The sequence below is a fragment of the Hylobates moloch genome, unplaced genomic scaffold (assembly GCF_009828535.3).
Source record: "Hylobates moloch isolate HMO894 unplaced genomic scaffold, HMol_V3 SCAFFOLD_10, whole genome shotgun sequence".
Classification (NCBI taxonomy): Eukaryota; Metazoa; Chordata; class Mammalia; order Primates; family Hylobatidae; genus Hylobates; species Hylobates moloch.
Genome location: NW_026652285.1, coordinates 30,727,538 through 30,736,243, shown reverse-complemented (window position 1 = coordinate 30,736,243; position 8,706 = coordinate 30,727,538). Strand labels below are relative to the sequence as shown.

The 8,706-nt window shown below is 48.3% G+C and overlaps 1 protein-coding gene across 1 annotated transcript in view; it reads right to left on the bottom strand.

Moving 5' to 3' along the window:
- Positions 1 to 2,503, bottom strand: part of UBAP1 (ubiquitin associated protein 1) — a 78,609-nt gene extending 76,106 nt beyond the window's left edge. The window contains exon 1 of the mRNA XM_032163996.2: positions 2,371 to 2,503. The gene's annotated coding sequence lies outside the window, so the exon portion shown is untranslated. The remainder of the gene's footprint in view (positions 1 to 2,370) is intronic.
- Between the last annotated feature and the right edge of the window lie 6,203 nt (positions 2,504 to 8,706).

The following is an 8,706-nucleotide window of genomic DNA, read 5'->3' as shown; positions in this document are numbered from 1 at the left end:
ACTAAAAATACAAAATATTAGCCGGGCGTCGTGGTGGGCACCCGTAGTCCCAGCTACTCGGGAGGCTGAGGCAGGAGAATGGCGTGAACCCGGGAGGCAGAGCTTGCAGTAAGCTGAGATCGTGCCACTGCACTCCAGCCTGGGCGACAGAGGGAGACTCCGTCTCAAAAAATAAAATAAAGTAAAAATAAAAATAAATAAGGCCGGGCGCGGTGGCTCACGCCTGTAATCCCAGCACTCTGGGAGGCCGAGGCGGGTGGATCACGAGGTCAGGAGATCGACACCATCCTGGCTAACACGGTGAAACCCCGTCTCTACTAAAAAATACAAAAAAATTAGCCGGGCGTGTGGCGGGCGCCTGTAATCCCAGCTACTGAGGAGGCTGAGGCAGGAAAATGGCGTGAGCCCGGTAGGCGGAGCTTGCAGTGAGCCGAGATTGCGCCACTGCACTCCAGCCTGGGCACAGAGCGAAACTCTGTCTCAAAAAAAATAAGAAAACAGGCCGGGTGCGGTGGCTCACGCCTGTAATCCCAGCACTTTGGGAGACCAAGGCCAGAGGATTATTTGAGGTCAGAAGTTCGAGACCAGCCTGACCAACATGGTGAAATGCCATCTCTACTAAAATACAAAAATAGCCAGCCTTAGTGGCGGGTGTCTCTAATCTTAGCTACTCGGGAGGCTGAGGCAGGACAGTCACTTGAAACCAGGAGGCGGAGGTTGCAGTGAGCCAAGATCGCGCCACTACACTCCAGCCTGGGCAACAGACCGAGACTCCCTCTGGAAAAAAATAAAAAGAAACAAAAAAAAAAAGTTTTCTTTCCAATGAGTTTCTAGCAGGTTAGTAAAGTTATCTGCTGTGCAGTGACAACGATGGTCACTCACTAAAGAAACATTAAGTTTCGCATTTCCGTAATTATAATGACTCTTATTATTGCAACACACAGTAGGTATTTAATAAACACAATGAATTAATAGAACTAGAAACAAAAATTTAACTAATAAAATTTCACTTACAGTAAGTTAATGCGGACAATGTAATTTTTTTAAGATTTGAGAAATTTCACATTCTTTGCCATAATACGTAAACTTTTTTTTTTTTTTGAGTCAAAGTCTCGCTCTGTTGCCCAGGCTGGAGTGCAATGCAGCGATCTAGGCTCACTGCAACCTCGGCCTCCCAGGTTCAAGCCATTCTCCTGCCTCGGCCACCCGGGTAGCTGGGATTACAGGCGCCTGCCACCACGCCCAGCTGGCTTTTTAGTAGAGAAGGGGTTTCATCACGTTGGTCAGGCTGGTCTTGAACTCCTGACCTCGTGATCCGCCCGCCTCGGGATCCCAAAGTGCTGGGATTTCAGACGTGAGCCACAGCGCCTGGCCAATACGGAAACTTTTAGTTTAGGTTGGGACATTAACTAGAAAGAACTATACATCACTAAAGACTAAGTATCTTCTTTTTCCCATCATCAAATCTGACAAAATTAAAAAGGAAAACATCCATCATATCGATTCAAATTCTCAAATGCTAATAACTGAAGAGACAAAGCACTAACGAGTAAAGTTAGAAAAGAATATACGTAATACTTAACTAAATTACCAAATCTGGTTTCGCAACACTGCATGGTGACTAAAAAGGTATCAATTTTTTTTTTCAGTTTAACATAAAACGTATTTTTATGCCAACCATACTTTTAAGACGCTAGTCTGGAAACAATTACATTTGGCAACAAAGGTCAAAGATCACTGATATAGCTCAAATAAATGAACCTGACGTTCCACAAGAAAGATTGGGGCGCTTCCTGACGCCCAGGTGGACTGCATAGGTAAGCCTCCACCCAAGAAACAAAAAAGGCGGATAAACACACCTGGAGAAGACCAGACAAGGCCAAAGATATCCCCAAAGATCACTCACCTCTGTTCTAGTCTCCACCCTTTCTCCCCAATCTCATTGCCTCAGGGAGAACTAAATCTACACCGCACGTCCCCAGCTCACCCTCAACTCCCCACCACTCATCTTCGTTACTAAAATCTGGGTCCCCCTCCCTGACATCCTCTAGTTCCCACCGAGCTCTCAATCCAGCCCGATAGATGTCTAACATGCCTGTCTTCCAGTAGGGTATTAGTCTCCTTAATCCGAACTCACTTTTCCGCATCCCATTTTCCCTCCGCCCCTTCAACTCTGGTCCCCTCACTCCGACCCTTCTCCCAGAATCCTCCCCAACTCGCGGATCTTCGGCCACATTTCCCTCCCACCTCCTAGCTCCGGCGCCTTACACCTCTCTCGGCCCCCCGTCCGGTTTCCCAGTCTCCCAGTACCAGCCCCCCTCCCCCAACTCCGCCCCTCTTCCCCCTCCCCCAGAGGGAGGCCCCCCTCACCTGAATGCCGCTGCTGCCGCCGTCTCAGAAGCCGAAAGGTGCTGGCACCGGCCGGCCTCCCAGGCTCGGTCTCCGCTGAGCTCCCGACGGCCCCTAGGGAGAGCGAACGCCACCACCTCCAACTCTGCCCGCTCCGGGCCAGGCCGTCACCGTAGCCACCACCAGTGCCGCAGCCGCCATGTTGAAGTCCTACTTCCCTCCTCCTTCCCCTCACCGCCCCACCCCTTTGGGCGTCGGGCGTCTGACGTCATGGCGCCGCGCTCCACACGCCCGGACCAATGGGAGGAGCCGACGGTGACGTAACTAATCTCTCTTCCAGCGAGGAGCTACTCCGGCAACCTGGAGCATTACAATTGGATTGAGTAAACCCTGCTGACCTAAGGTGGGGAAGGAGGAAAGGAGGGGGTCACTAAGAGTGTAAGAATTGGGTTTGGCGAGGCGGCCAAAGCGGGAAACCCAAGAGCCTTGAAACGCGAAGGGATGCCCAAAGAGTTAGCAGCGAGTCCTACTTGGGAATTAAGACGTCTAGCTTCTGTTCAGGGTCAGCGACCTGGTACAACTCATACCCTTTCTGGGCCTCACTTTTCTCATGTATAGAGGACTAAGTTGAAAGGTGACTTCTAGGCCGGGCGCAGTGGCTCACGCCTGTAACTCCAGCACTTTGAGAGGCCGAGGCAGGAGGATGGCTTGAGGCCGGGAGGTCGAGGCTGCGGTAGCCGTGATCGCGCCACTGCACTCCAGGTGGGCAACAGAGCGCGACTCTGTATCAAAAGAAAAAAAACAAAGGTGACCTCTAAGTCTTCCTTCAATTCTGACATTCTATGAGTTTAAACCAGGTAATCCTATCCCAAGCCTTCACTGCCTTCTGTGGGGGTTCTTCTTGTTGTTGTTGTTTCTGTTTGGGGTGTTTTTTGTTTTTTTGAGACAGGGTCTCGCTCTGTCGCTTAGGCTGGAGTGCAGTGGAGCGATGTTGGCGCACTGCAACCCTGCAACCTCCACCTGTCGGGCTCAAGTGATCCTCCCACCTCAGCCTTCTGAGTAGCTTGGACTATAGGCACATGCCACCACGACCGGATAATTTTTATTATTTTACATATATATATGGAGAGACGGGGTCTCACCATGTTGCCCAGGCCGGTCGTAAACTTCTGGGCTCAAGCCTCCGTCTCCCAAATTGCTGGGATTATAGGCGTGAGCCATGGCGCTGGCCTTCTGTGTCTTTGTATGTCTGCTGGAATTAGGAGACAGAGAATTATTAATTGAATAAAATGAATCTTGAGCCCAGGAGTTCGAGACCAATTTAAGCAACATAATGAGACCCCCGTCTCTACAAAAAGTTTGGTAAAAATTAGGTGAGCCTAGGCAACATAGTGAGACCTTGTCTCTACAAAGACTCAAATTATCGGCCGGGTGCGGTGGCTCACGCTTATAATCCCAGCACTTTGGGAGGCCGAGGCGGGCGGATCACGAGGTCAGGAGATGGAGACTACGGTGAAACCCCGTCTCTACTAAAAATACAGAAAATTAGCCGGGCGTGGTGGCGGGCGCCTGTAGTCCCAGCTACTCGGAGAGGCTGAGGCAGGAGAATGGCGTGAACCCGGGAGGCGGAGCTTGCAGTGAGCCGAGATCGCGCCACTGCACTCCAGCCTGGGTGACAGAGCGAGACTCCATCTCAAAAAAAAAAAAAAAAAAAAAAAACCTCAAATTATCTGGGCATGGTGGCACGTGCCTGTGGTCCTAACTATTCAGGAGGCTGAGATAGGAGGATCACTTGAGCCTGAGAGGTCGAGGCTACAGTGAGCCAGGATTGTGCTGGTGTACTCCAAACATGGGTGACAGAGCAAGATCTTGTCTCAATAAAATAAAATAAAATGACTAGGCACGATGGCTCACACCTGTAATCCCAGCACTTTGGGAGGCCAAGATGGTCAGATCGCTTGAGCTCAGGAGTTCGAGACCAGCCTGGGCAACGTGGTGAATCTTCATCTCAAAAAAAAAAAAAAAAAAAATAACAAGGCCAGGTGTGGTGGCTCACGCCTGTAATCCCAGAAGTCTGGGAAGCTGAGGCAGGCAGATCATCTGAGGTCAGGGGTTTAAGACCAGCCTACCCAACATGGTGAACCCCATCTCTACTAAAAATACAAAATAAAAATTAGCTAGGTATGTTGGTGGGCGCCTGTAATCCCAGCTGTGTGGGAGGCTGTGGCATGAGAATCGCTTGAACCCAGGAGGTGGAGGTTGCAGTGAGCGAGATCACGCCACTGCACTGCAGCCTGGGTGACAAAGCAAGATCCTGTCTCAAAAAAAAAAAAAAAAAAGGTCTGGGCACACTGGCTCATGCCTATAATCCCAGCACTTTGGGAGGCTGAGGCAGGTAGATAACCTGAGGTGAGGAGTTCAAGAGCAGCCTGGCCAACATGGTGAAACCCCATCTCTACTGAAAATTCAAAAATTAGCTGGGCGTGGTGGTGGCAGCTGTAATCCTAGCTATTCAAGAGGCTGAGGCAGAAGAATCACTTGAACCTGGGAGGTAGAGGTTGCAGTGAGGTGAGGTTGCGCCACAGCACTCCAGCCTAGGTGACAGAGCAACACTCTGTCTCAAAAAAAAAAAAAAGAAAAAAAAAAAGGGCCAGACACGGTGGCTCACGCCTGTAATCCCAGCACTTTGGGAGGCCGAGGTGGGCGGATCACATGAGGTCAGGAGTTCAAGGCCAGCCTGACCAACATGGAGAAACCCTGTCTCTACTAAAAATACAAAAAAATTAGCTGGGCGTGGTGGCAAATGCCTGTAATCCCAGCTACTTGGGAGGCTGAGGCAGGAGAATTGCTTGAACCTGGGAGGCAGAGGTTGCGGTTAGCTGAGATCACACCATTGCATTCCAGCCTGGGCAACAAAAGCAAAACTCCATTCAAAAACAAAAAAATGAAAAAGAAGTGGAGGCATTTCCCTAGAAAAACAAATACCTCTTTACCTTCCTAGGAGTGATTCATACTTGTCAGTTTCTAGGTGTGAATCCCAGTGTTGACTCACCTGGGGCCAGAAGAGGCTGAATAGGATGCCAGTCCTCTGTTTCCCCTACCCTGTGTCTTTCCCTCTCAGTGCACATAGACAGTGGCCAGCATACCTGCTGGCCTGCCAACAGCAATACAGAAAAAAGGGGCACCAACCTGCACCCTTCCTCTTTCCGTCTTCTTTCTCCCTCCCTTTATACACCAGGCATTTGCAATGTCTAAGAACAGAGACAGAAAAGACAGACAACCACCTCTACAATATTTCCTTCATTTAGCCATCCGGTACTAATTAAGTCCTACCATGTGCCAGGTACCACAAGTCTGCAAAGATGCTCACAAGGCAGCCCAGTGAGGGAAGCAGATAGGTGTCCAGATAATGATGGCACCTGACAGAAAATAAACTGAGTCCAGCCGGGTGTGGTGGATCACGCCTGTAATCCCAGCACTTTGGGAGGCTGAGGCAGGCGTATCACGAAGTCAGGAGATCGAGATCATCCTGGCTAACACGGTGAAACCCGTCTCTACTAAAAATACAAAAAGTTAGCCAGGTGTGGTAGCACACGCCTGTAGTCCCAGCTACTAGGGAGGCTGAGGCAGGAGAATCGCTTGAACCCGGGAGGCGGAGGTTGCAGTGAGCAGAGATCACGCCACTGCCCTCCAGCCTGGGCGACAGAGCGACACTCTGTCTCAAAAAAAATAAATAAATAAAAAGAAAATAAACTGAGTCCCTTATGTAGCACAATCCATGCCTGAGGAGTAGAGAGGAGAGGGAATTCAGGTATACTTGAGAAATTGGGAGATTTCATGGCAAATTGAAGCATTTAAGTTAGGCCTTAAAGGCCAGATAGAATGAAGGGTGCCCAAAGTAGTCTGGGCAAAGGCATGGATGCAAGAAATTTCCAGGAATGTTCAGGATCAGTAAGTAGAGCAAAGGGTATATGTAGAAGAGCAGAGGGAGGTAAGTTTGGAGAAACCAGGAAGGAAGAGGTTTGGCTTGGGTTTAACAGTTCTAAGTCTATAAGAAAAAGTCACTGCCATCCTTGGCAAAGACATCTTTTCTCCTGGGAAAATCAAGAGAAAAGTTAGGATGAATCCTTAGAGCCTTGAAGATCAGATTGAAACCTTTTGCCCTTCCCCAGAAACTCATAGTTAACAACGAAGGACTCAGATATCTGGGTAACCTCTGAGGCTTCTCTCAATTCTAAGAACGATGTGATGACCATCATATAAAGATGCAATTATCCTGATGACCATGATATAGATAATTTTCCATTCCAACAGATGAATACACAAACACAAAAAGGTACAATAAAATATTAAAAGAGAATATAGAGGAATATTTTCTGAGTTATGGGATGGAAATAACTTGTCTAATCATAACACCAAATGCTGAAGCCATGAAGGAAATAGTTGACAGATTTGATGATGGCAAAAGACCCCATACACAAAGTGAAAAGATAAACTGGAAGAAAATATTTGTAACCTATATAACAGAAAAAAGTTAATTTTCCCAATATACAAAGAATTTTACAAATCAGTGTGAAAAATTGAATGATTCAATTAAAAAAAAAGTGTGTATAGCTTGCAAGAGGCAATTAGCCAAAGAAGAAATACAAATAGCTAGTGAACATATGAGAAAATGGTCAATATCACTGATAATTTTTTTTTTTTTTTTTTTTTTTTTGAGATGGAGCCTCACTTTGTCGCCCAGGCTGGAGTGCAAAGGCGCGATCTCGGCTCACTACAACCTCTGCCTCCTGGGTTCAAGCGATTCTCCTGCCTCTGCCTCCTGGGTTCAAGCGATTCTCCTGCCTCAGCCTCCTGAGTAGCTGGGATTACAGGCATGTGCCACCACACTCGACTAATTTTTGTATTTTTAGTAGAGATGGGGTTTCACCATGTTGTTCAGGCTGGTCTCGAACTCCTGACCTCATGATCCTCCCCACCTCGGCCTCCTAAAGTGCTGGGATTACAGGTGTGAGCCACCGCACCGGGCTGATAATTTTTAAAAATGAAACAAGGCTCTAATTTTTACCTAACAAATTGGCAAAAGCTAAAAGGATCAAGTATATCCAATGCTGGGTCTGATGCAGTGGCTCATGCCTATAATCTCAGCACTTTGGGAGGCCGAGGTGGGAGTGAGTCCTGGAGTTTGAGTCCATCCTGGGCAACAGGGCCTTGTTTTGTCACCCAGGCTGGAGTGCAGTGGTGCAATCATAGATCATTGCAGCTTCGAACTTCTGGACTTAAGGGATCGTCCCACCTCAGCCTCCTGAATAGCTGGGACCACAGGTACATGCCACCATACCTGGCTAATTTTTTATTTTATTTTATTTTATTTTATTTAAGTTTTGTTTGTTTGTGTTGTTTTCTTTTGAAATGTAGTCTTGCTCTGTCATCCAGGCTGGTGTGCAGTGGCACAATCTCGGCTCACTGCAACCTCTGCCTCCCAGGTTCAAATGATCCTCCTGCCTCAGGCTTCCAAGTAGCTGCGGATTACAGGCATGCGCCAACATGCACCGCTATATTTTTATATTTTTGGTAGAGACGGGATTTCTCTATGTTGGTGTCTAGGCTGGTCTTGAACTCCTGGCCTCAAGTGATCCACCTGCCATGCCTCCCGAAGTGCTGAGATTACAGGTGTGAGCCAGTGCACCCAGCTTGTGGGTTTTTTTTTTTTTTTTTGAGACAGGGTTTCAGTCTTCTGCCACCCAGGCTAGAGTGCAGTGGCGTGATCTCAGCTCACTGCAACCTCTGCCTCCCAGGCTCAAGAGATCCTCCTACCTCCACCTCCAGAGTAGCTGGGACACAAGCACATACCACCGTGCCTGACTAATTTTGTGTATTTTTGGTAGAGACAGGGTTTCACCATGTTGCCCAGGCTGGTCTCAAACTCCTGAGCTCAAGCAATCTGCCAGCCTCGGCTTACCAAAGTGCTAAGATTATGGGCATGAGCCATGGCACCCAGCCATTTTTTTTCTTTTTTGTAGAGTCAGGATCTCGCTATATTGACCAGGCTGGTCTCAAACTCTTGGCCCCAAGTGATCCTGCTGCTGTGGCCTCCCAAAGTGCTGGAATTGCATGCATGAGCTACCATGCTCAGCCCCCCATCTTAATAGATTTTTAAAAAGTATTTAATAAAAAAGTATATCCAGCCGGGCATGGTGGCTCATGCCTGTAATCCCAGCACTTTGGGAGGCCAAGGCGGGTGGACCACCTGAGGTTGGGAGTTCAAGATCAGCCTGGCCAACATGGCAAAATCCTGTGTCTACTAAAAATACAAAAATTAGCTGGCGTAGTGGTGTGCATCTGTAATCCCAGCAT